Here is a 24692-nt window from a genome sequence, read left to right on the forward strand (position 1 = left end):
CAGTTTTACCCTAGAAACATAGAACATAGAATGTGTCGGCAGATAAGAACCATTTGGCCCATCTAGTCTGCCCAATATACTGAGTACAATAGCCCCTGGCCCTATCTTATATGAAGGATGGCCTTATGCCTATCCCATGCATGCTTAAACTCCTTCACTGTATTTGCAGCTACCACTTCTGCAGGAAGGCTATTCCATGCATCCACTACTCTCTCAGTAAAGTAATACTTCCTGATATTACTTTTAAACCTTTGCCCCTCTAATTTAAAACTATGTCCTCTTGTAGCAGTTTTTCTTCTTTTAAATATTCTCTCCTCTTTTACCTTGTTGATTCCCTTTATGTATTTAAAAGTTTCTATCATATCCCCTCTGTCTCGTCTTTCTTCCAAGCTATACATGTTAAGGTCCTTTAATCTTTCCTGGTAAATTTTATCCTGCAATCCATGTACCAGTTTAGTAGCTCTTCTCTGAACTCTCTCCAAAGTATCAATATCCTTCTGGAGATATGGTCTCCAGTACTGAGCACAATACTCCAAATGAGGTCTCACTAGTGCTCTGTAGAGCGGCATGAGCACCTCCCTCTTTCTACTAGTAATGCCTCTCCCTATACACCCAAGCATTCTGCTAGCATTTCCTGCTGCTCTATGACATTGTCTGCCTACCTTTAAGTCTTCTGAAATAATGACCCCTAAATCCCTTAATTACCCTCTCCAGAATTTCCCCTTGTTTGGACTAAGAGTCCAGGTGAGGCTTCTGGGTAATTAAAAGGAGGCCAACTAGCAGTGTGTGGGGTGAGCTGCTGGAAAGCTGGAGTGTTGAGGCTGCAGCGACTATAATAAAGTTATTGACCCTATGATTGACAAGACAGTAAGGACAGAGACTTCTCATTAAGAGTTATTGCACAAAGAGGAGATTTTTGACCCATGGCACATATTCCATGCGTCTGAAAAAGACTTTACTCAAGCCCCCATAACTCATACTCCTGCATAGATATGGTATTAGTGGATAAAAGACTACTACAAAATATAATTTCATCAGATATTGGTACCATAACTTGGTCCAGCCATGCCCCTACCTCTATACTCATTAACCTACAATATTCTCCCTCGCGAGCCACGTGGAGATTTAATAATTCAATTTTGAATACCCCTGAATATTTACCTCCATTCTGCACCGCTCTGCAGGAATATATTACTCTTAATAACTCATCTGAGGTCTCGTTGTCCACGATCTGGTGCTCTCACAAAGCGGTCATGAGGGGTATCTTTCTAAAATACTCTGCTTTGGAAAAGAGAAAGAGAAATCAAAAGATCAAACTACTCATAGGCCAGATAAGACAAGTAGAGCGTAACCACCAAAAATCTCCCAAAATTACCTTTTTGTTTAAAATTAAATTTCCAGTACCTTTGGACCCTCGTGACTCGCTTTACGGCAGCCGAACTAACGCCATTAAACTTTATCACAAGGTTCAACCCGGTGAAACAGTGCATTATTATGATTTCACGAGTCTGTACCCTTTTGTTAATTAAACTAAGACGTATCCCGTAGGCCACCCAGAAATCATTTATGATCATTTTGGACATATCAAAAAATACTTTGGCATTGTCAAAGTTAAAGTGTACCCGCCCAGAGATTTATTTTTTCCTGTCCTGCCTGTAAAACTAAATAAAAAACTAATGTTTCCCTCTTTGCTATACATGCACTTTGAATTCCCAGAAAGACATTTGCAACCACACCGACGACGAACGTTCCCTGACAGGTACATGGTGCATCATAGAACTAATTTTAGCAGTTGAAAAAGGTTACAGGATTGCTGAGATCTACGAGATCTGGCATTTGCAGAATACAACGGACGAGCTGTTTGCACCGTACATCAAGTTACACCTCAGGGATCAACAGGAAGCTTCCGGCTACCCCAGCTGGTGTAAAACCGACTCTGAAAAATGTCGTACATAGACGCTTTTTTAAAAGATGGTGTTTGCTTGCGACCTGACAAAATAGCTGTAAACCCTGCAAAAAGACAAATTTCTAAACTTTTCCGAATCTCTTTGTGGGGGAAGTTTGGGCAGCGTTCTAACTTGCTGCGTACAAGTATAGTCACAGATCCTGACGAGCTTTTCAAATTAGCATTTGTACCGTACTACGCAAAAGTTTGTCTACACAAAGAGGCGCTTGATGAATGACTTTACAACGTTATCTTTCGGTTATTAAACAGGGCCACGCAGTTTCAACACCCGTTTTCTTGTATTTTAGCCGGACCCTCAAATTCCGGAAAGCGTTTTTTTTGTAAAACGTTAATACAAGTGGATACGCTAATATTGCACAAACCCAACAATGTCATTTGGTTTTACGCATGTTGGCAGAAATTGTACGATGAGCTAACCCTTTTGTTTACAAATATTAGGTTTATCGAGTGAAATTTTACAGATGATGACCTATTCCCGCAGGACAAGATAAATTTGGCAGTTGTTGATGATCTTATGGAGGTGACTTGCGAAAATCTTGAAATACAAAACACTTTCACCAAATACGTGCACCACAGAAATTTGAGCATCATGTATCTCGTTCAAAACGTTTTTTGTCAGGGTAAGAAAAGCCGGACCATAAATTTAAACACTAAATACATGGTCCTTTTTAAGAACCCGCATGATAAATTACCAGTTATTACGTTGGCTCGGCAAATGTACCCCGGTAAAACACATTTCTTTTTAGAAGCTTTTGAAGATGCTACTCACACGCCTTACGGCTATTTACTCGTAGATTTAAGAACTGACACGCCCGAGGAACTACGACTACGAACCGGTTTGTTCCCACCATATCTTCCGGCGTCTTATGTGTGTAAAAATAATCTCTAAAATGTGATATTTTGCATCTTTACGGTCATTCTTGGTAGCTTTGCCGCTCCTGTAAAGATGTTGAACAGGATCCGCCGTAATTGGGATCTTTCAAAAGCGCTGGTCAAAACAAAACAGATGGTCCGAAAATCAATATTACGCAGCGCCAGTAATGATTTGATATCTACTCTCAATATCCTTAAAGGAAAGAGACCTCTTAGAGAGCGACAAATAAATATACTAAAAAGATGGAGCAAGGCTATAAAGAAATTAAGCGATAAAAGGCACCCCATTAAAGACAAGAAGTGCATTGTGAACCAGAGCGGTGGTTTTATAGGTTCGCTGCTTGGCTTTGCAATATCTTTAATCACTAGCTTGATAGCTACAGTAATAGTCGGCAGCTCATAATGGAGCATGCTGAAAAAATGTTCCAGGTTTCCAAACACGAGCTGGACCACCTAAAAAAAAAAACATCTGTAGAAACACCAGACATATGCCAAACCGTTACGCGGCATTTAGACAACGAAATTAGCGAAATACTACACAGAAATGACCTTTCAGATGCTGAAAAAATTAAGAGATACACTAATGTGTTACAGAGATACTTGACGCTCAACAAACAGGCCGGTAAAGAAATGTCAACCTTAACTTTGATTACGCAGTCGCAATCCGATCAACAATTGACAAATGACTCTTCTAGCGGTGACGATGTTAAAGAGATACTTGGCAATGTTAATATAAGGTATAGGAAAAATGCTGAACTTTTGTTGAACAAACTGCGACGATCGGGTAACAAGCCGTACTGGAACGCTAAGGGTGAATTCTTTACAAAGATCAAGTTATACCAGGATCCAACATGATTGTCCTCATTCGCGTCGCGACGCAGAGTCACGGTTTGCTTAAGACTAAAACGCCTCTCGGGTGGGGCTATTTCATGGAAACCATCGCCAAACTGAACGTACCATCAACCGTGATCTGTAATACAAGAACGAGAGAACTTTACGATAATTTAAAAAGGGGGTCACCCGACGAACCTTTTTGATGCATACAATGGAGGATGTCGGCAGAGGACCACATGCACTACAATGGCATCCTTCGCAAGATGGGATAATGTGTGGATGCAAATATAAAAATACATAAATCACTGTGAAAGGTGCACCACAATGATATGTAACGGACAACACTTGCCAATCCCTCAAGCTGATGTTAAGAACTGAGACATTAGCCAATGTATTCCTGTCAGGAACACATCGGAGCCCTTTTGCACCACCATCAAGGTATCTCAGTGTGGCATGGGTTCCTACCACTAGACTACCTACTGTGTGTGAACACGGTCTGAGAGGTGCTAAGATACAACTTACAGCCAAGCTCTCACATGTAGTGGGAGAGATAAGGCTGTAAGCCCCACCTATAACAGGCCATGTGACACAGGCTACCAGGTGCAACAGAATTCTACCAGCAGTACACAATGGCACATTCTAAACATATCAAGAAAAATCACTGATATAAAGTGGCCTTATGAGGATACTTACACATTGCACAAACCGGTAAAAAAAAATCATTTAAAAGAAAGTCGTGGTGTCTTATATAGATGACCAATGGCAAGCCGATCTTGTGTTGATGATAGATTTTTCTAAAGAAAATAACGGTGTAAAATACTTGCTAACGGTCATTGATATTCTTTCGAAAAATGCATAGGTGTCTGTTCCTTCCAATAAATCCGGTGCGACGGTGGCATTCGCTTTTAAACAGCTATTTATGTTAAGCGGGCGGTCACCCAGGAAACTTCAGACAGATCAGGGTCGAGAGTTTATCAACAAACCTATGAGAAAACTTTGTCCAGCCTTTAAAATACATCATTTTTTATACGTTCAAAGAGTCTCTGGTGGAGCGTTTTAATAGAACACTGAAAGCAAGAATGTGGCGTTATCTTAGAGAGCAAAACACATACAGATACATTGAAAAGATACCGTACAAGACCTGGTGTATAGTTATAATCGCACGTACCACAGAACCATAAGGTGTCATCCTGTTGATGTAACAAAAGAGAACTCTTTAACCATTTAGAAAAATATCTACGGCGATTACGCCGCTATTAAAAAAGTTAAACCGTTATTAAAAATAGGTGACAATGTCAGTATTGTACGCTATAAGGGTGCATTCGTTAAGGGTTATGAACAAACCTATACAGACTAGATATTTACCATTTACGCCGTAAACACTAGGGGCCTGAGACCCCTTTATAAGTTGAAAGACCTGGCCGATGAGCTCATTGAAGGATCATTCTACGTGGAAGAAGTCCAAAAAGTACTCCTTGATAAGCGTCGCTTTTACCGGATGGAAAAAATCGTGAAAAAGAAGGCGGTTAGGGGAAAAACACTGTATTTTGTAAAGTGGGTCTGTTACCCCGAAGACGGTTAGTTTTTTATTACGCTACCCTGCAACGCCTCCGCCAAACTTTACCCCGAAAATACCATCGCTGATTACAGCACTAAATTAGCAAAAGCCGTCCATCTTCGCGGTCCTTATGAAGTGGCGTTAGTAGAGATTCAGTACCTGCATACATGGAAAACCTTTGGGCCCGGCGATGGTGTATTCTGCTTCGCCCGGCACAATGATCCTGTCAGAGATGTTTTTGGTAAATCGTGTTGTTACCCTAATATGAACGAGCTGATCAAAGCCATTAATAACAAATTTGATTCTATAAAAATACCTCCTGATCAATTGCATCTAAGATACAACGATATTGACAGAACCGTTTATGTAACGAAATCGAGCTTATACAAATTTATGCCTGGTGAAAAGTAAGGCAATATATTGGGGCTTCAGGGGTACTCGCGTGATTGCTCGAAGAAGAATGTAGATGCGTGACACATCGTTTTTTGCTACAACGAATCTGGCTTGCCTGTTTTAGAACATTTCGCTGATGATGACTATATTCCTCTCTGCAAACAACACTTTGATACCATTACAATATTGATACTCACGGATCAAGCTAAACCTGTTAAATTCAAATATGGTAAAACTATTGTGCGATTACACTTTAGACCGCGTGCGGTGACGACTCATTAAAATGTCCCAGAGAGTGTACGGCGACTCGGATGCGTATACACATTATTACATAGTGCAAGCCGGTCACGGTTTGGACGGCTTTCACGACACAGAATTCATGCACGGTTCTGGGCTCGCAGGGTTATTTCGGGGTCTGTTCTGTCGAGTCGTACCCCTATTCAAGAAAGGTGTGGAACTAATAGCCAGGAATATCGCTAAATATGTTGTCGCCACGGCATCAACAGCCTTTATGAATCGAATATATAGACCTACACAAGATCAGGAGGGCTCTGCAAATTCAGAAAAAAAAATAAACATTTAAAAGAAAACGCTGCCGCGTCTGCATCGTCCTACCCCTTTTAATAAATAAAGTTGCGGCGCCTAAGAGACGTCGACGCCAGAAAACAAGTAGTCGGTCACCGAGCGATATCTTCTACTTAACATCTAAGGCTTTTGTACACAACGCCAAATCAGAGTTGGATATCTTTCAAATACCACCTACACAGACGAGTATTGAAAAATCGCTTTATGTAGAGGTACAACCGATAGCGACCATCGCCGACAACGCGCCTATGGAGTTCTACATCTCGTGCAGCGGTGAATATTATTACGACCTAAATAACACTCTGTTACACGTCGTTTGCAGAATCGTTAGCCCGGATAACACACCCATACCCGACAGATCTCGCGTAGCCCTTATTAACTACCCTATTGCCAGCCTTTTTAATCAATTGGATATAACGCTCGGTGACACGTTGATTTCTAGAAGCGACAACCTTTATGCGTATATAGAGTCCCTAATAAATTATAATTCACAAACTTTAGCGGCCCAATTTACAGCCGGCTTATTCTATAAAGATTCCGCTGGGCATCATGATGACCGTGCTCTCAACGGACGTAATGTCTGTTTCACCAAGAGAGCTCGGTATACGACGCGTTCTAGAAGTGTGGAATTAATGGGGCCCATTTACGCCGATATATTTATTCAGCCTAAATTAATACTGAACAGATTAGATCTAAAGATGAATTTGACCAGAAACAAAGACACCTTCTGTCTTATGTTTGCCGAGGCGACCCATTTTAAAGTCCAAATACAGCACGCGTCGTCGTTTATCAAAAGAGTTCAAGCATCGCCCGCTGTGAGAATCGGACAGAGTCACGCTCTGTTAACAGCTAGCGCAATGTACTCGATCGATTGCGTTTAGCTTAAAGTGTATAGCATCCCCGCAGGTACTTGCATATCTAACCATGAGAATCTTTTCCTCGGAAACATTCCAAAAACCGTAATACTATCGTTTGTGGACAATGAATCATTTTCCGGGAATTACCAAAGAAATGTGCTTGTGCTTCAATCACTATAATGTGAAATATGCCGCCTTATATTTGGACGGCCAGCAGATACCCCCAAAACTGTTTCAGCCTAATTTTCAAGACTATTCGGCTGTTTGTGAATATATGGCGCTCGTACACAAAGGCTGACAGCGCTTTATCCGTGGATTGGTCACAATTTTTGAATGGAGACACTTTGTTTGCTTTTGATTTATCGCCGGATAAAGAACCCGGCGGACATTTCTCTCTAGTAAAAACTGGAAATCTCAGAGCTGAAAATAGATTTGCTGAGCCGCTGGTAAACACTATTAACATGATTATGTATTCCGTTCATGAAAATATTATTGAAATAAACAATAGAAGGGAGGTTTTATATGATTTTCAATAAAAATTAATAATTATAAAATTACCTGCATTATCAAAGCCTACTTTCACGCCCAACGAATGTTTAAAGGTGTATTTCCGTGCTATTTATTACCGGTAAATAAAATCATCGATCGTCCGGCGGCCTATATTGTTAATACGGACAATTCGTATCAGCGGGGCAAGCACTGGATTTTAATTACAGTATATTATACCCGAATGACATATGTATTTTTTTTTATAGTTATGGATTATTGCCCGGGAATGAAATATTTCCTAGTAAATTTATGAAATTTTTATCTAAAAATTCTAAGACTATAAGGTATCAAAACAGACAAATACAGGACGCCGTAAGTTCGGTCTGCGGGCATTATTACATTGCATCGCTAAAGGCGTGTCTTTTGAAAATGTGATTTTAGAAAAAATTACCGTGTTATACGTTCCTTTGTAACAAAGAGCATGAAACAATTATGTATACGCCGCTGTAATTACGCATAAACATGCCTACCTTACTGCGTTATTGAAAAATGTACAGTAATGCGTCGTAAATAAAGACATTTTCACTTAAATCACGTACGACTTCGATTTTAGTTATTTCCATAACGCGACAAAATGTAACGTCTTAGGACATGTTTAAACATGGCTTCAACATGCTAGGACATACCCCGACACGCTTCGCAAAATGGACGCCGTATTTCACAAAACGGACACTGCCGGCAAAAAATAAGTTCTTGTTTTGGATTCAGAAATGTCATGTCGACAGGGGAGAATGATTGACAGGATAAGGGGCATCAAATGGGCGGTAATTAGGCGTGGTTTAGGGGCGTGCGATGGGCGGGGCTGGGAGGGGGTTGTGTGATGAGTGGCCGGGGTTATGGGCGGGGAAAGGGACGTGTCGTCCTGTCACTTTGACAAAGAGTGGAGCTTCTTACTACTAGCTGCCAAACATAACCTGCCATCTTCAGAGTACTTCCAGTACATGCAACTTAGACATATGCTTAGCTCTGGGTTGATTCCCATTGCTCAATCCTTAACTTTTCCTTTATTAAGTCTATGGATCTCCAATCCTAACTCCAATTCCCACAGCATATCTTTCTGCTACAAAAATTTTCTAATGGAGGAAGGGGACAGATTGGGGAAAATTAAAGACCACAGGCACCATGATTTCAATCAAAGCTTTACTGATGATTAATGGCAATCTGCTCTTACCTCTGTTTGCAAATTTTCTAAGTGTATTTCCCACTTGGAAACTCATCGAAAAATATTTTATAGATGGTACCTCACACCGTGCCGCCTGTCACGTATTTTCCCCTACACATCAGATGTGTGTTGGAGACAGTGGAATTGGTTCATAGATGTGGTGGGAATGTGGATTAATAAAGAAAGTTTGGCACCAGATTTTCTCTATATTGTCCAATATATCCCTTGGTATAGAACATTTCTTCTTTTTACATTCTACTATAGTTTCCCATACATGCATAGCCATTCGTCAAAAATTGCAGCCAACTGGAAAAAAAGAACACCCATACACGTCTCAAACATTCTACAGTCCATTAATGAACAATGCCGGTACAAAAGGATATCCTCGGCTTTCAACGCGTCACGTCAATATCAATCTAGATGGGAAGTTTGGATCGCTTCTATTTTTCATAAACCCCTTTGATTGATTGCTCTATCTCTTAATCAGATGCGCAGTTGTCACGGTACTAGTGGAATACTGCTGGAATCCAATGGCAGGGACAAGGCCTGTACACAGGAAACACTGGAGTCTTGAATAGGAGGTTGCAGGACTGAAGGATGTAGCAGAGCCAAGCAAGTGGAGCCGTAACCGGTAGCAATGGTGCAGGACTGAAGTTTGCAGCAGAGCCAGGCAGGCGGAGCCGTTACCGGTAGCAACGGTGCAGGACTGAAGAATGCAATAGAGCCAAGGTCAGATGATCAATGTGTCAGGGCAGGTGGCACAGGAACGTAGTCAAACAATCTGGGTCGGCAACAAGAGGTAGCAGGATCTTCACAAAGTAGCAGGGTAAACCGCAAGTAGGAGGAACAAACCAGAGCGCTAGTTCCAAGCAAGAGGACTGCACGAGCAGAAGCTAAACACAATACTCAAGCAATTAGTAACAGGCTTAAGAGGTTTAAATGTGAAACCGGAAGTAAGATGGCACCCAGCTGAGACACAATCCACCATCTTAACTGAGGGAGAACTTGAGGGTAAGACAATCTGAACTAAACAGACGTAGCAGGATGATTCCTGACATTACTCCCACCTCAACGGCGGCCTCCGGACGAGACCTGACTTGGTCTCCCAGGATGTCTTTAATGAAACTGTTTGATCAATCCGGGAGCATTAATATTTTCCACCGGTTCCCAAGACTTCTCTTCAGACTCATAACCCTGCCACTTAATGAGGTATTGTAGATGGTTCCGGATTTTCTCTATAACAAATTGTTCTTGCCCATCTACCTCCACAGCATCGGGAGGAGGATGGATACGTTCCGGAAAAGGATTGGGTATGGCAGGCTTAAGTAGGGACACATGAAAAACAGGATGAATCTTCATAAATCGTAAAAGCTTGAGCCGAACAGCTACCGGACTAATTATCCCGATGATCTTATAAGGCCCAATAAATTTCTGTCCAAGTTTTGGTTAAGGAACCTTAAGTTTCAAATTCCTAGTGGAAAGCCATACTTTATCGCCAATTTTAAACATTGGTGCTGGTCTACGAAATGTATCTGCCGCCTTCTTGTAATTTTCTTGAGCCCTCTCTAATGCTCCTTTTAGTAGCTCTAAATTTTGCTGTAATGCAGAGATCCTTTCCACGACTGCTGGAATAAATGAAATAGCGGGGATTTTGGGAAGAATATTTGGATGCTACCCTAAATTTGCAAAAAAAGGAGTTTGCTTGGTGGAAGCATTTTGGGGGTTATTGTAAGAGAACTCAGACAAAGGAAGCAGATCGACCCAATCATCTTGTAAATGGCAGAAATAGCGTTGAAGATACTGTTCCAGAGTCTGATTTGTGCGTTCAGTTTGTCCATTAGATTGTGGGTGAAAGGCAGTTGATAGATTAATATCAATCTCAAGTGCTGTGCAAAAACTACGCCAAAATTTTTATGTAAACTGCACCCCACGATCCGAGATTACTACATCAGGGACTCCATGAAAACAAAACACATTCTGAACTACAAGGTCAGCAGTATCTTTAGCAGAGGGTAGGCCGGTACATGGAATGAAATGTGCAGCCTTGGTGAGCCGGTCAACTACTACCAAAATTGTGTTTTTTCCTTTAGAGGTAGGTAGATCTACGATAAAGTCCATGGAAATAGAACCCCAGGGACGAGAGGGGACCGACAAAGGCTGTAATAAACCCATGGGTGAAGAACGTGGAATCTTACATCTAGCACAAACGTCACATGACATGACATATTTCTTTACATCCTGTTGATAACTGGGCCACCAAAAGAAACGGGATAAAAATTCCTGTGTCTTCTGCACTCCTTTGTGACCCGCAATCTTAGAATCATGGATTATTTTTAGAATTTTCTGTCTTATTGTTTTGGGTATATATAGCTGCTGCCCATGAGTCCACACCTTGTTCTTAAGCACCAAATGCACATCACCAGGTGGTCGAGACAGCAAGGAGTCGGTGTCATAGGCCTCTTTTATCTCTTCAAGCAAGTCCTTATTATGGATTACTTCTAAAAAAAATTGACTTAGGAACGCTTTTAGGTGGAATCGTAGAAGTGGAATCATTGGAAAAGATTCTAGATAGGGCATCTGCCTTGCTGTTACGGGAACCGGGCCTGTATGAGATTATGAAGTTGAATTGATTGAGGAAGAGACTCCAACGAGCTTGGCGAGGGGATAGACATTTGGCAGATCTAACGAATTCCAAATTACGGTGATCAGTCAGAACTATTATTTGCTGTGAGGTTCTTTGAAGATGATGTCTCCATTCCTTAAAAGCTGCAATGATAGCTAACAGTTCTTTATTCCCCGCATCATAATTCTTCTCAGCAGGGGATAAACGTTGGGAGAAAAAAGTACACGGATGCAACAAACCCTTCTCTCCGGTTCTTTGAGACAGAATAGCTCCTATAGCACAGTCTAAAGCATCTACTTCCACAATGAAGGCAAGTTCTTGGTCGGGATGAACTAATATAGGGGCTGTAGTGAACTTGGATTTTAGGAGACAAAAGGATTCCTGTGCTTGGGGAGACCAGACAAAAGCATTTTTTTTCTTAGTCAACTGTGTAATATGAGTAATTATTCCTGAGAAATTTTTAATGAAGCGTCTATAAAAATTGGCAAATCCTATGAAACGTTGAACATCTTTTATGCTCCTTGGGGTAGGCCAGTCTACTATTGCTTTAATTTTGCTAGAGTCCATGTGTAGACCATGAGGTGAAATTATATAGCCAAGGAATTGGATCTTAGCCGGGGAAATTCACATTTTTCAATCTTAATGTAAAGTTGATTCTTCCTTAGATGTTCCAAAATAAGTCTCACATGTCTCTGATGTTCTTCCATAGAGTTAGAGAAGATCAAGATATCGTCCAAATAGATGACTACGAACTGGTCCAGAAGATCTCTGAAGATATCATTGACAAGATGTTGAAAAGTGGCTGGGGCATTGCAAAGACCAAAAGGCATAACGAGATATTCAAAATGTCCATATCGTGACCTAAAAGCTGTCTTCCATTCGTCTTCAGATCTGATATGGACCAGGTTATAGGCGCCTCGCAGGTCTAACTTGGTAAAAAAATTTGCATGTCGCACTCTCTCCAAAAGCTCAGGGATCAATGGTAAAGGATAACGATTTTTGATTGTAATTTTGTTAAGTTCTCGATAGTCAATGCAAGGTCTTAGAGAACCGTCCTTCTTAACAAAGAATATGGGAGCCCCGGCCGGTGAGGAAGATGGGCGGATAAACCCCTTAGCCCGATTTTCTTCTATGTAGTCCTTGAGGGCTTTTAGTTCAGGGCCGGCTAAAGGGTAGATGTTTCCAAAAGGTATAGGTGCACCAGGAAGTAATTCTATAGGACAATCATAGGGTCGGTGTGGGGGAAGCTTGTCTGCATTTTGTTTATTGCAAACGTCTGCAAATTCCTTATATGCAGAGCGTAACTCTACTGCCTTGTTATCTTGAGCCGGATTTTCCGACCCTTGTTCAGACTGAGCTGTCGCAAGAACATCCTTGGCTGGGAAGCTTATTTCTTTGGTCTCCCAATTGATAACAGGGTTCTGTGCTTGCAACCAGGGTAGGCCAAGAATAACAGGGAAATGTGTAGAAGAGATCAATAGAAACTATAGGACTTCCTGGTGATGAGGTGTTATAATGATTTCAAGTGGTTCCGTCTCTTGATCCATCGGCCCTGAGCTCAGTGGGGATCCATCTACGGTCTCCATTACCACAGGTGAGAGTTTTTTTTTAAATTTAACCCCATGCCTTTGCGCAAAAGAAAGGTCCATAAAATTGCCACTAGCCCCAGAGTCCACCATAGCAGAGGTGGCTATCCTCTGAGAGTTAATCAAGAATTTAATGGGAAGGAAGCAATGGGAGTCTTTATTCTCTTTCTTGATATGAGGGGCCACAGATGAAATGGAATGGATGATTGCTTTCTTAGATAATTCTGCTTCCGAAGCAATTGATTCACCATCTGAAAAGTCAGGATCTGTAATGGCTGCCACCAACCTCCGCGGACGGCTAGGGCAGTTGATAAGGAAGTGGTCAGACTTTCCACAGTAAAAGCATAGACTTTCCCGAAGCCTATGCTCCCTTCGATCAACGTTTTCACGTCTTTGTATGGAATCTACTTGCATAGGCTCACTTCCTGATTCTCTATAAATCTTTCCTTGGGGTTCCTTGGAAGTGGAGGCAGGAAAAGATGGAGACTGCTTAGTATCATAATTCAAGGTAGCCCATTTCTCTTGTTGTCGTTCAGTCGGGTATTGATTCGAATACAATGGTTAATAAAAGCATCCAAACCCAAAGGGGCCTCTGCACGAGCAAGTTCATCTTTTAATACATTAGCAAAAAAATTAAATAAATATTGAATAAGAAATCTTATACATTAGCAAAAAAAATAAAAATCTTGAGATGGTTATGTTGAATTTTGGTAAATTAAGCTAATAGTAGGAAATGTTATAAAATAACAAACCATTTACTCACCTGATTGTGGTCTCTGCATAATTGACTTCCCGTACATCCCTGTGGCTTCTACTGTCAATCAGTGCAGTCGTGTGCCATACACACTATCATTGTGACTGAGGTCAGTGATTGGCTGCAGTGGTCGCATGAATGTATGGCATGTTACCCCTGCAAGAAAATAAACAATGATGGGCAGAGACCACTGGAGCTGTGGGGATTTAACAGGTGAGAAATAGGATTTTTCTGGTCTTAGTTGTTTTTTTAATTCCGCATTTAAAGATATTCTGAAACGAGTGAGATCTTATTTAAATGATCTGCTGGGGTTAAATAAACCTTTTGACAAATCTTGAATAAACATTTTCCATAATGATGTTTATTTGAATTCTCCTTAGAGCAATAAATAATCAGATTAATAAGAAAGCATCATTATTTTTCCACTATATAAATGAACTTTAATGACAAACAATCTCTGGTGCTTAGTGGTCTAGCCTCAGTGTGTGCTCCCTCCAGAATAATGCTCTTGTGGGTTCCACTGTCTGGCTTGTCACTCTCATTTAGAGATGCATAGTTATCTCTTTTGTCTTGGGACTCTGTTGAAAAGTTAACATAATGTGAAACACAGATTACTTGGAAGGAACTCCGTAAAATACTTTTAATGTGTCTCTAACTTGTACACCAGTCATTTTCCTATTAATCTGGGTATATTATATGAATGTTTAACAAAAACATTTTGAGTATTGTAGGGATTTGCTCTGGTTAGCAGGGTAAGCGGACGCAATACAGAGGCCAGACCACGTTTGAAAAGCAAAAATTCAGTGTTTATTCACACAAAAAGGCAGAAAATAAAAACAATCATTTGCAGGGTCCTGGTGTTAATTCACACAGCAAGAGTCCTGGTGTTAATTCACACAGCAAGAGTCCACAGAACAAAACATGTCACCTGGCAGACCACAGCAGGCTTTAGGGCGCCTGACTCCCAGCAGGCGGCTCTCATTCAGCTCTCAGCCTTGCAGCATGGCGGAACTCCTCAGCTCCCAAACACAGAGTTCCACAGCTCCACTATCACCTGGAGGATCATTCCACACCCAGCTAAGCTGCTGGCTGGGTTTTTAAATCCCAACCCAAAACCTGGGGAACAGCCACCCACCCTGTTCTTTGGCTGCTCCCAATAAGAACCGGCCCAGATCGGCTTTACAGCCACACTAAGTAAAAACAGTGTCAGCAAGCACTAACTACGGCTGACACACAAAATTACCAGTTCCTATCTCACCGAGGCCAGGAACCTCTGTGACACGTACCTTCCGTCAATGACGGACCCTTGCGCCTTCCTACAGTATATACAAGAGCAATTCATTTGCTCCTTTATTTCTAGCACATTTTAAAGCACATCTCTTCATCACAATCGTTTTCCATATTTATTTTCCCAATTGGACTATAATGTTTCAAATTGTGGCTTTGATTCATAATGCAGCTTTTCAGACACTGCCAATGTATTCGTTGTCCTCATCCAAGCTTCAAATCTGGTGGTCATCTTCCAATCAAAAATTCACTGACTGTATAGATACTAAAATAAAAAAATAATAATACATCTTTATTAAAGTCCTCGGATAAAATCTATTGGTGGGTGATTGCCCTTGTATCACAGGCTCACGCCCCACAGTGTTGCAATCCCAAGCTGTCTTAAAGGGATATCTAACAGGGTACAGCGGACTGTATATCTACGTCCGTTGACAGTGTGGAGGTGTGATTAACGGGGCGAACGGGGATAAATATGAATATAGATATAAATCAAGGGGAGTAAAATTCTTATCACTCCTGCTATTAATTCATATCCCCGGACCCCAAATGTTTGACCAGCATATGGGTCTGGATGTACATAAGACTGCTGATCGAACCTAGTCGGAGCAGTCACAATGTCAATCCACTATAATTGTTAGAACAATTATAGTGGATTGACATTGTGACTGCTCAGACTAGGTTTATATCTATATTCATATTTATCCCCATTCGCCCTGTTAATCACACCTCCACACTGTCAACGGACGTAGATATACAGTCCGTTGTACCCTGTTAGATATCCCTTTAAGACAGCTTGGGATTGCAACATTGTGGGGCATGAGCCTGTGATACAAGTGCAATCGCCCACCAATAGATTTTATCCGAGGACTTTAATAAAGATTTATAATTTATTTATTTTAGTATCTATACAGGCAGTGAATTTTTGTTTAATTTTTAGATATGTTACCTTATATCATTGTATTTCCGTGAATTCATCTTCCAATCAACACAGATAACTATTCTTGCAGACTGCAATGCTTTTAATAATGCAACCACCCGTTTTCTCCTTCCTTTAATTCCTACACTACTACAATGTAACATATTTATTATATGGCAGGGGGCCTAGGTTAGAATCCAACCAAGGAAAACATCTGCATGGAGTTTGTATGTTCTCTCCATGTTTGTGTGGGTATTCTCTAGATACTCTAGTTTAACTGCTTTCTTCCAATGAACATTAATAGGGAGAATGCATAAACCATTAAAGGGGGTTGTCCGAGCTTTTTCTATTGATGATCTATCTTCAGTATATGTCATCAATATCAGATTGGTGGGGGTCCGCCCCCCCCCTTCCCCCCCGCCCATCATCTGTATGAGAATGAAAAATAATATGAACAACCACTTTAACACTGGTGCCTTGTATTTATGGGGTTTTTAGTTCAAATCTGACCAAGGACAACATCTACATGGAGCTTATATGTTCTCCTTGTGTTTGCGTGGGTTTCCTCTCTGTACTCTTTTCTCTATTGCAAAATAAATACTGAAAGGGAATTTGATTGTGAGCTCCACTGTGCTAATACATGTATCTGCTGTTTGTTGGTTGAAGTTAATGGATGTGAAAGTAGCTGTAGCGATACATTTAATTTACATATAATGTTCATACATTAACTTAGGACTGGATTAGACATGCAGAGGGTCGGCCAGATCACAGGATCTGAGGGGTTAAATGTATCATCCTCATGGCTGATCGCATACATCCACCACGGGCCTCAAATGTTTGAAAAAGCAGAAACCCGGCGGCCATGGCGCCCGCTGCACACGCGAGTGTGTGAAGTGGTTAAAGGAAAACTGACTCAGTTGCCCATAGCAACCAATAAAATTCCACTAATATCCAACTAAACCAGTTTTCCGTTACACCAGTAGTGAGAAATTTCCCCCACTGTATTTTTGTAGAATTTTGAAAAAATCCTAAAATCCTGCTGATAACAGAGGCCACTAGATTTGTACAGATCACTTTACATCATTATCATCACTGTCAAAATTACAATAGGAGATAGCACCTCTATATATTGAAAACACAGGATTCACCATTCACAATATGTGACATCTACAGCTATCACATTTGATTAGGCAGGTACCAGACGTGCGGCGCAGAGGAAAGGGATGGGGAATACCCTACTACTAGGGAGAGGGAGGAGTGGTGACCCCTAACTCACCCAGCACTGGCACCTGGCTTCCCTGACGTCCTGCTAACCCATATGCAGATCATGTGCCTTGTCCCTGGCTTACCCTTAAATAAGCCCTAGGTAGTGAGTAGGGCGGTAGGAGCACTAGTCCTCATCACTGACACCTAGGGTAACAACAGGGAAAGGACAAACACCACAAGCAATCCTCAAAGGGAGACAACAAACAGGTGAGAACCAGAGATCCAACAGCTTCACAGCAACTCCAACTCCACCAGAGATCAGAATAGAAGATCTGGAAAGAAGGTCTATATCTAGCAACAAGGGAAGCAGAAAGGGAAGATACATAGTAGCTGGGAGTGGCTGACAGAACAGCTGAAAGGAAAAGCTACAGATTCCTAAATGGGACAAAAATGATCGCAAAACTAAGCAGGAAAACCTGGACTGGAATCCATTCCCACCACTAGGCCATGGAGCGATTTCTTGAGAATCCGAGCAAGTAGCCACCTGCTGCAGCCTTCTGACCCCAGGCACAGCAGGGTCAGCGATAGGTCATGACACCCTCGTGACAAGAGTAGGTCACATCATATCTACTCCTTGCTTGTACAATGACCTCTGCACAGGTCACAGAACTTGCCTAGAAAACTCTCCCATAGAAGTCAATACGGGAGATTTATCAAAACTGGCCTAGTTGTCTATCTGGTCGCTATCTACAGTAGTATTAACCAGCAGAAAAAAATATAAATTGCACATTGCCTTTACTTTTGGTGTGTTCTGTGGTTATGCAATCTGTCTGCAGACTATTAAACTGAAAGACTAGAAACTGTTGTAAATTTACTATGAACAAAGTGCAGTTATCAGCTTCAAGTCTGCTAAATGTTTTTTAGTGTAGAATTTCAAATTCTCTAAACCTTAATATTGCAATGATTGCTGCTTGTTCTAGAGAAGGATCCATATTGTCCCTTATTTATATAGTAATCCAAGATATGTAATTTCCTTTTTTTTGGCATTAAACTGGTGAAAAGGAAAATGGAGAAGTTATCTATAGCAACCAATCAGGATATTACTTGTATTTTCCAAAGGACCTCTGATAAATGAGGGCTTAAATAAGATTGGTTCCTATTAGGGGAATCTAGGAGTCTGCATTGCCGTAATTCGTGCCAAATTTATGAAATTCACATTGGAGGAGATTTATCAAAACTGGTGCAAAGGAAAAACTGTCTTAGTTGCCCATAGCAACCAATCACATGCCACCTTTATATTTTCAGAGCTTCTTTGGAAAATGAAATGATCAAGCTAATTGGTTGCTATTGACAACTAAGCTAGTTTTTTTTTGCACCAATTTTGATAAATCCTCATTATGTTTGATAAATTTGGTGCATTGTTATGGTGAATATTGGGTCTTTAAAGATGTTACCCCCTCAGGATCTGACACAGTGAAGTATTTATCCCATATGGTGAATGGAGCAATGAAAAATAAATTCAGAACTGCCAAATCGAATGAAAACTGATCAAAAAGTCAACCAAAATGTACAAAAATAGTACTAAATGGTGCAAAAAAAAACCTACAGATCACCTGGTAAAAAAAACCCACAAAGGGTTCAAAGTTTTTTTTAAGTATTAAAGAGTTCAATGGGTTTTTATAAGTATTAAAACATCAGAAAAACTATATAAATTTGATATCTCTGCAATCATACTCAAGGAATAATGTTAGCATATCATTTTTACAGCAAATTGAACTCTGCAAATACAAGACCGATAAAACCATTGCATAAACAGCTTTTTTTTTTTTTTGCAATTCTGTCTAATTTAAGTTTTTTGTACAGGTTCCCACTACATAGTATGAAGGGGCACATTTATTAAGACCGGCATTTTAGATGCCGGTCTTAATAAGGCCCCGGTGGTGGTGCATCCACTGAAGTTATATAAAGGCGCTGGCCTCTACATAACTTTGATGGATCCACCGCTGCTTCTAAATGTAAGCCAAGTTCCTAGCGGTTTTACATTTAGACCATTTTCTACGGCTAAAACAGGCATAGAAAATGATGAATGAGATGGGCCTGCTGGCCTGTCTCTTTCCCCGCCCACACCATGCCCCCTTTTTTTAGACCTGACGTGAGTGGGGAAATGTTGCAGATTGCAGCGCAAAGGAGCTTTGCACCGCAGTCTGCACCAGAAATATGCATGTTTTCCCTTTAATAAATTAGCCCCTAAATGTTTTTATTAGAAATCACAACTAGGTCTTCAAAAACAATCTGTTACATCAATGCAGAATAAAAAAAAAACTTGGCTGCATCAGGAAGGGTTTAAAATTTTGCAGTTGATGAGGCTGGCTTAAATCAGCTTCACAGACTAATCGCATTTACTGTACTTTCCCACTACTTTTTCAAAACTGGAGTGAGTGGTGTAAAACTGCTAAAGCCCTATTCTGCAACTTTTTAAAGCCTGGATTCTGTAGGACAGTGCTTGTCAAGCACAGTGGCATCTCCAGCATTGGGTTCCTGTTTTTTTTTTTTTGCTATTCATACTATTTATATGTAGGCAATGGGGCACTTTATGCCTGCAGACTATGAGGGGATGTGAGAGATTGTCATTGCGGTGGTCTGTAGGTGGAAAGTAATATGCCACACTCTTAGGCCCAGTTTCAAACGGGCGAGAATTCCACGCAGGTTCAATGCGTGAGGTGAACACATTGCACCCGCACTGAATCTGGACCCAATCACTTCAATGCTGCTGTGCAAAAACGGAGCATTGGAACGCAATAGCAGACAAAGCTGACTGCAATTGCGTGCCTACTCGCACGGTTTTCCCGCAATGCACACATGACGCATCCGGAGCAAATCCGTGACGCCCGTGTGAAAGAGGCCTTAGACTTCATTGAAACATGTGTTAATGTGAACATTGATGAACACCAAAAGTGTCCATTTGGGATGTATTCGTTTGTAGACATCTCTGTTTTATATCTGTTTGCTTCTTTAACCCCTTACGGACACATGACGTACCGGTACGGCATGGTTCCCGAGTCCTTAAGGACCCATGACGTACTGGCACGTCATGTGTTGTTCCGATCACCGCCGCCCGGCGGTGATTGGAACAAGGTGCCTGCTCAAATCATTGAGCAGGCACCTCGGCTAAATGCACAGGGGGGGGGGGGGTCCCGTGACCACCCCGTGTCGGCGATCGCCGCAAACCGCAGGTCAATTCAGACCTGCGGTTTGCGGCTTTTACCTGCTGCGGCGGTGGTGCCATCGGGTCCCCATGGGGCTGTGGGGTGGACCCGATGGCTTGGAAGGCAGCACGATGCCTTCCTAAGGCATGTGCGCTGCCTTCCGGTGAAGAGCCTGTGAGATCCAGCCCTCTGGATCTCACAGGCCCCGGAAGCTGTATGAGTAATACACACAGTATTACTCATACAGCCAATGCATTCCAATACAGAAGTATTGGAATGCATTGTAAAGGATTATACCAAATCAGAGAAATGATATTCATAAATAATCACTTGCATGAATCATAAGAAAGGAGTAGTGAATAATGATCTGGATTAATTAAGACTTAACTTTTACTTTTGATACATTATAAAATAAGATATATCCCTCAAAATATACTAGAGGTTGAGTACACAATACAATTTTCCACAGTTCCACACTCGGGGGGGCTCTTTGGAAACAAATATAGCTGTGTCTACACTTATACAATCAGTGTCGGACACTAGAAGGTAGCAAGAGCTGATATGCACTAGCACCTTGGGTGCACAAAAACAAGGTAGCAGCAATCAATGTATACTGGCACCCTATGTGCACAATTCAATCAATAATGCAGAAAACAGCATATAGCAGTGTATACATAATGCACAGCGACATACAGAAAAAACAAAAAACATACAATGATTAGGTTCAAAAAAAGACACCGTGCAGCAAACATACACAGCTGCACCTATATCATAGGGTACACGGCGGCACCATTGAAACCCAGTGTCCTACCCTACAGATGGTGGGTACTCCAGACACCTCCGTTCCGTTGTTCCTTGTTAGGGTGGTCCGGTTTGACAGAAGAGAGTCTTTACGATGTGGGGGGATCACAGGAAGGTGTTCCTATTTATCCCTAGACGACCCTCAGGGCCCTACAATAGTCCTGTTGGTCTAACCACGGGGTATCCCACTAATTGGGCCCCCGTCCGGAACCTAACCCTGGAATTGCATTCCCTATTTTGCCCTGAAAAGATCCCAACATGCACGTTTCTGAGGCAGAAACAATCCTCTCATCAGGGGAATATGTAAAATGGGCCAAAATATGATTCGCTTGCCGGAGACGATATCCACCACCAAGCAGTTGCTGGGAGTAGTACTCACCAGCAAGTACAAGAACCGCTGGGAGAGATGGCTCCCAGATGGAGTAGAATGCACAGGTAGGTGCAAAACATAAAGGGAAAGAAAGAAAGGGACAGATGAAATACCCCCTCCCTTCGTTGCGGTACACAATTTGGGGCCGGAGGCATTGATGTTATACTCCCAAAAATTCAAGTCCCAAAGTGGGACAAAAAATAGAGTGAAAAAAAAGTTTCAAAAATAGTTTTCCCCCCAAAAATTAAAAGTTTCAAGTAAAAATAAACAAAAACGTCAAAGTAAAAAAAAATTGGTAAAAAATAGGGGGGGGGGGGGGGAAAGTATACATATTGGGTATTGTCGCGTCCATATCGACTGGCTCTATAAACATATCACATGACCTAACCCCTCAGATGAACACCGTACAAAATAAAAACTGTTCTAAATAAACCATTTTTTTGTCACCTTACATCACAAAAAGTACAACAGCAAGCGATCAAAAAGGCGTTTGCTCACCAAAATAGTAACAATTTAACCGTCACCTCATCCCACAAAAAATGAGCCCCTACCTGAGACAATCGACCAAAAAATTAAAAAACTATGGCTCAGAATATGGAGACACTAAAACATCATTTTTTTTTGGTTTGAAAAAAGCTGTTATTGTGTAAAACTTACATAAATAAAATAAAAGTATACATATTTGGTATCGCCGCGTTCGTATCGACCAGCTCTATAAATATATCACATGACCTAACCCCTCAGATGAACACCGTAAAAAATAAAAACTGTGCTAAATAAACCATTATTTGTCACCTTACATCACAAAAAGTCATATGCACCCCAAAATAGTGACAATCAAACCATCATCTCATCCCGCAAAAAATGAGACCCTACCTAAGATAATCGCCCAAAAACGGAAAAAACTATGGCTCTCAGAATATGGAGACACTAAAACATGATTTTTTTTTTGTTTCAAAAATTATATTATTGTGTAAAACTTACATAATAAAAAAGTATACATATTCGGTATCGCCGCATCCGTGATAACCTGGTCTATAAAAATATCACATGATCTAACCTGTCAGATGAATGTTGTAAATAACAAAAAATAAAAACGGTGCCAAAACAGCTATTTCTTGTTATCTTGCATCACAAAAAGTGTAATATAGAGCAACCAAAAATCATATGTACCCTAAACTAGTACCAACAATACTGCCACCCTATCCCGTAGTTTCTAAAATGGGGCTACTTTTTTGGAGTTTCTACTCTAGGGGTGCATCAGGGGGGCTTCAAATGGGACATGGTGTAAAAAAAACAGTCCAGCAAAATCTGCCTTTCAAAAACCGTATGGCATTCCTTTCCTTCTGCGCCCTGCCGTGTGCCGGTACAGCGGTTTATGACCACATATGGGGTGTTTCTGTAAACTACAGAATCAGGGCCATAAATATTAAGTTTGGTTTGGCTGTTAACCCTTGCTTTGTAACCGGAAAAAAAATATTAAAATGGAAAATCTGACAAAAAAGTGAAATTTTGAAATTGTATCTCTATTTTCCATTAATTCTTGTGGAACACCTAAAGGGTTAACAACGTTTGTAATATCAGTTTTGAATACCTTGAGGGGTGTCGTTTCTTAGATGGGGTCACTTTTATGGAGTTTCTACTCTAGGGGTGCATCAGGGGGCTTCAAATGGGACATGGTGTAAAAAAAAACAGTCCAGCGCAACCTGCCTTCCAAAAACCGTATGGCATTCCTTTCCTTCTGCGCCCTGCCGTGTGCCCGTACAGCGGTTTACGACCACATATGGGGTGTTTCTGTAAACTACAGAATCAGGGCCATAAATATTGAGTTTGGTTTGGCTGTTAACCCTTGCTTTGTAACTGGAAAAAAATTATTAAAATGGAAAATCTGCCAAAAAAGTGCAATTTTGAAATTGTATCTCTATTTTCCATAAATTCTTGTGGAACACCTAAAGGGTTAACAAAGTTTGTAAAATCAGTTTTGAATACCTTGAGGGGTGTAGTTTATAGCAGTGTTTCCTAACCAGTGTGCCTCCAGCTGTTGCAAAACTACAACTCCCAGCATGCCCGGACAGCCTTTGGCTGTGTGGGCATGCGGGGAGTTGTAGTTTTGCAACAGCTGGAGGCACACTGGTTGGGAAACACTGGTTTATAGAATGGGGTCATTTTTGGGTGGTTTCTATTATGTAAGCCTCGCAAAGTGACTTCAGACCTGAACTGGTCCCTAAAAATTGGGTTTTTGAAAATTTCTAAAAAAATTTCAAGATTTGCTTCTAAATTTCTAAGCCTTGTAACATCCCCAAAAAATAAAATATAATTTCCAAAATTATCCAAACATGAAGTAGACATATGGGAAATGTAAAGTAATAACTATTTTTGGAGGTATTACTATGTATTATAAAAGTAGAGAAATTGAAACTTGGAAATTTGCAATTTTTTATTTTTTTGGGGTAAATTTGGTATTTTTTTATAAATAAAACTGAATTTTTTTTTACTTCATTTTACCAGTGTCATGAAGTACAATATGTGACGAAAAAACTATCTCAGAATGGCCTGGATAAGTCAAAGCGTTTTAAAGTTATCAGCACTTAAAGTGACACTGGTCAGATTTGCAAAAGATGGCCTGGTCCTTAAGGTGAAATAGGGCTGAGTCCTTAAGGGGTTAAAGATGCTAAAAAATGTATGCTATTATGGTAACCAGAGGTCAGACCCCCACCAGTCTATCAGTTATCCTCTCCAATATGCTTTGCTAGGCAGATGAAATTAGCCTTAAGGGGTATTCCAGTTATATCAGGTTTTACTGTATCCACATGATAGGGGAAAACCATTAAATTATTGGTGGTTCAACTACTAGACCCCCACAGATCATGAGACTGTTGCTCCATACCCACGGGGACTCCTAAAATGATTGAAGTGGCCCTGCCAACCTATTCATTTCTATAGGATTGACAGAAATAGCCAAGCACAGTACTCTATCTCTACCAGTCCCATAGGGATGAATGAAGCACATTCCCAACCTCCTGCTCCATTAATTTTGTGTCCTCTGCACAATACAGGGCCCTTATTTATGTGGTGAGACCCCCAATGATCTAATAGTTATCCCCTATCCTAAGGGAAAAAAAAAAAAAAAGGATGCAGCAGCACATCAAATGTATCCTTCAGTGGT

General features: G+C 40.9%; 1 protein-coding gene across 2 annotated transcripts in view; it reads left to right on the forward strand.

The window, feature by feature from the left end:
- PDE4C (phosphodiesterase 4C) overlaps nt 1-24692 on the forward strand; it is a 1350958-nt gene that overhangs the window by 456318 nt on the left and 869948 nt on the right. The gene's annotated exons all lie outside the window — the stretch shown is intronic.

Source organism: Bufo bufo, chromosome 2, assembly GCF_905171765.1.
Source record: "Bufo bufo chromosome 2, aBufBuf1.1, whole genome shotgun sequence".
Taxonomy (NCBI): domain Eukaryota; kingdom Metazoa; phylum Chordata; class Amphibia; order Anura; family Bufonidae; genus Bufo; species Bufo bufo.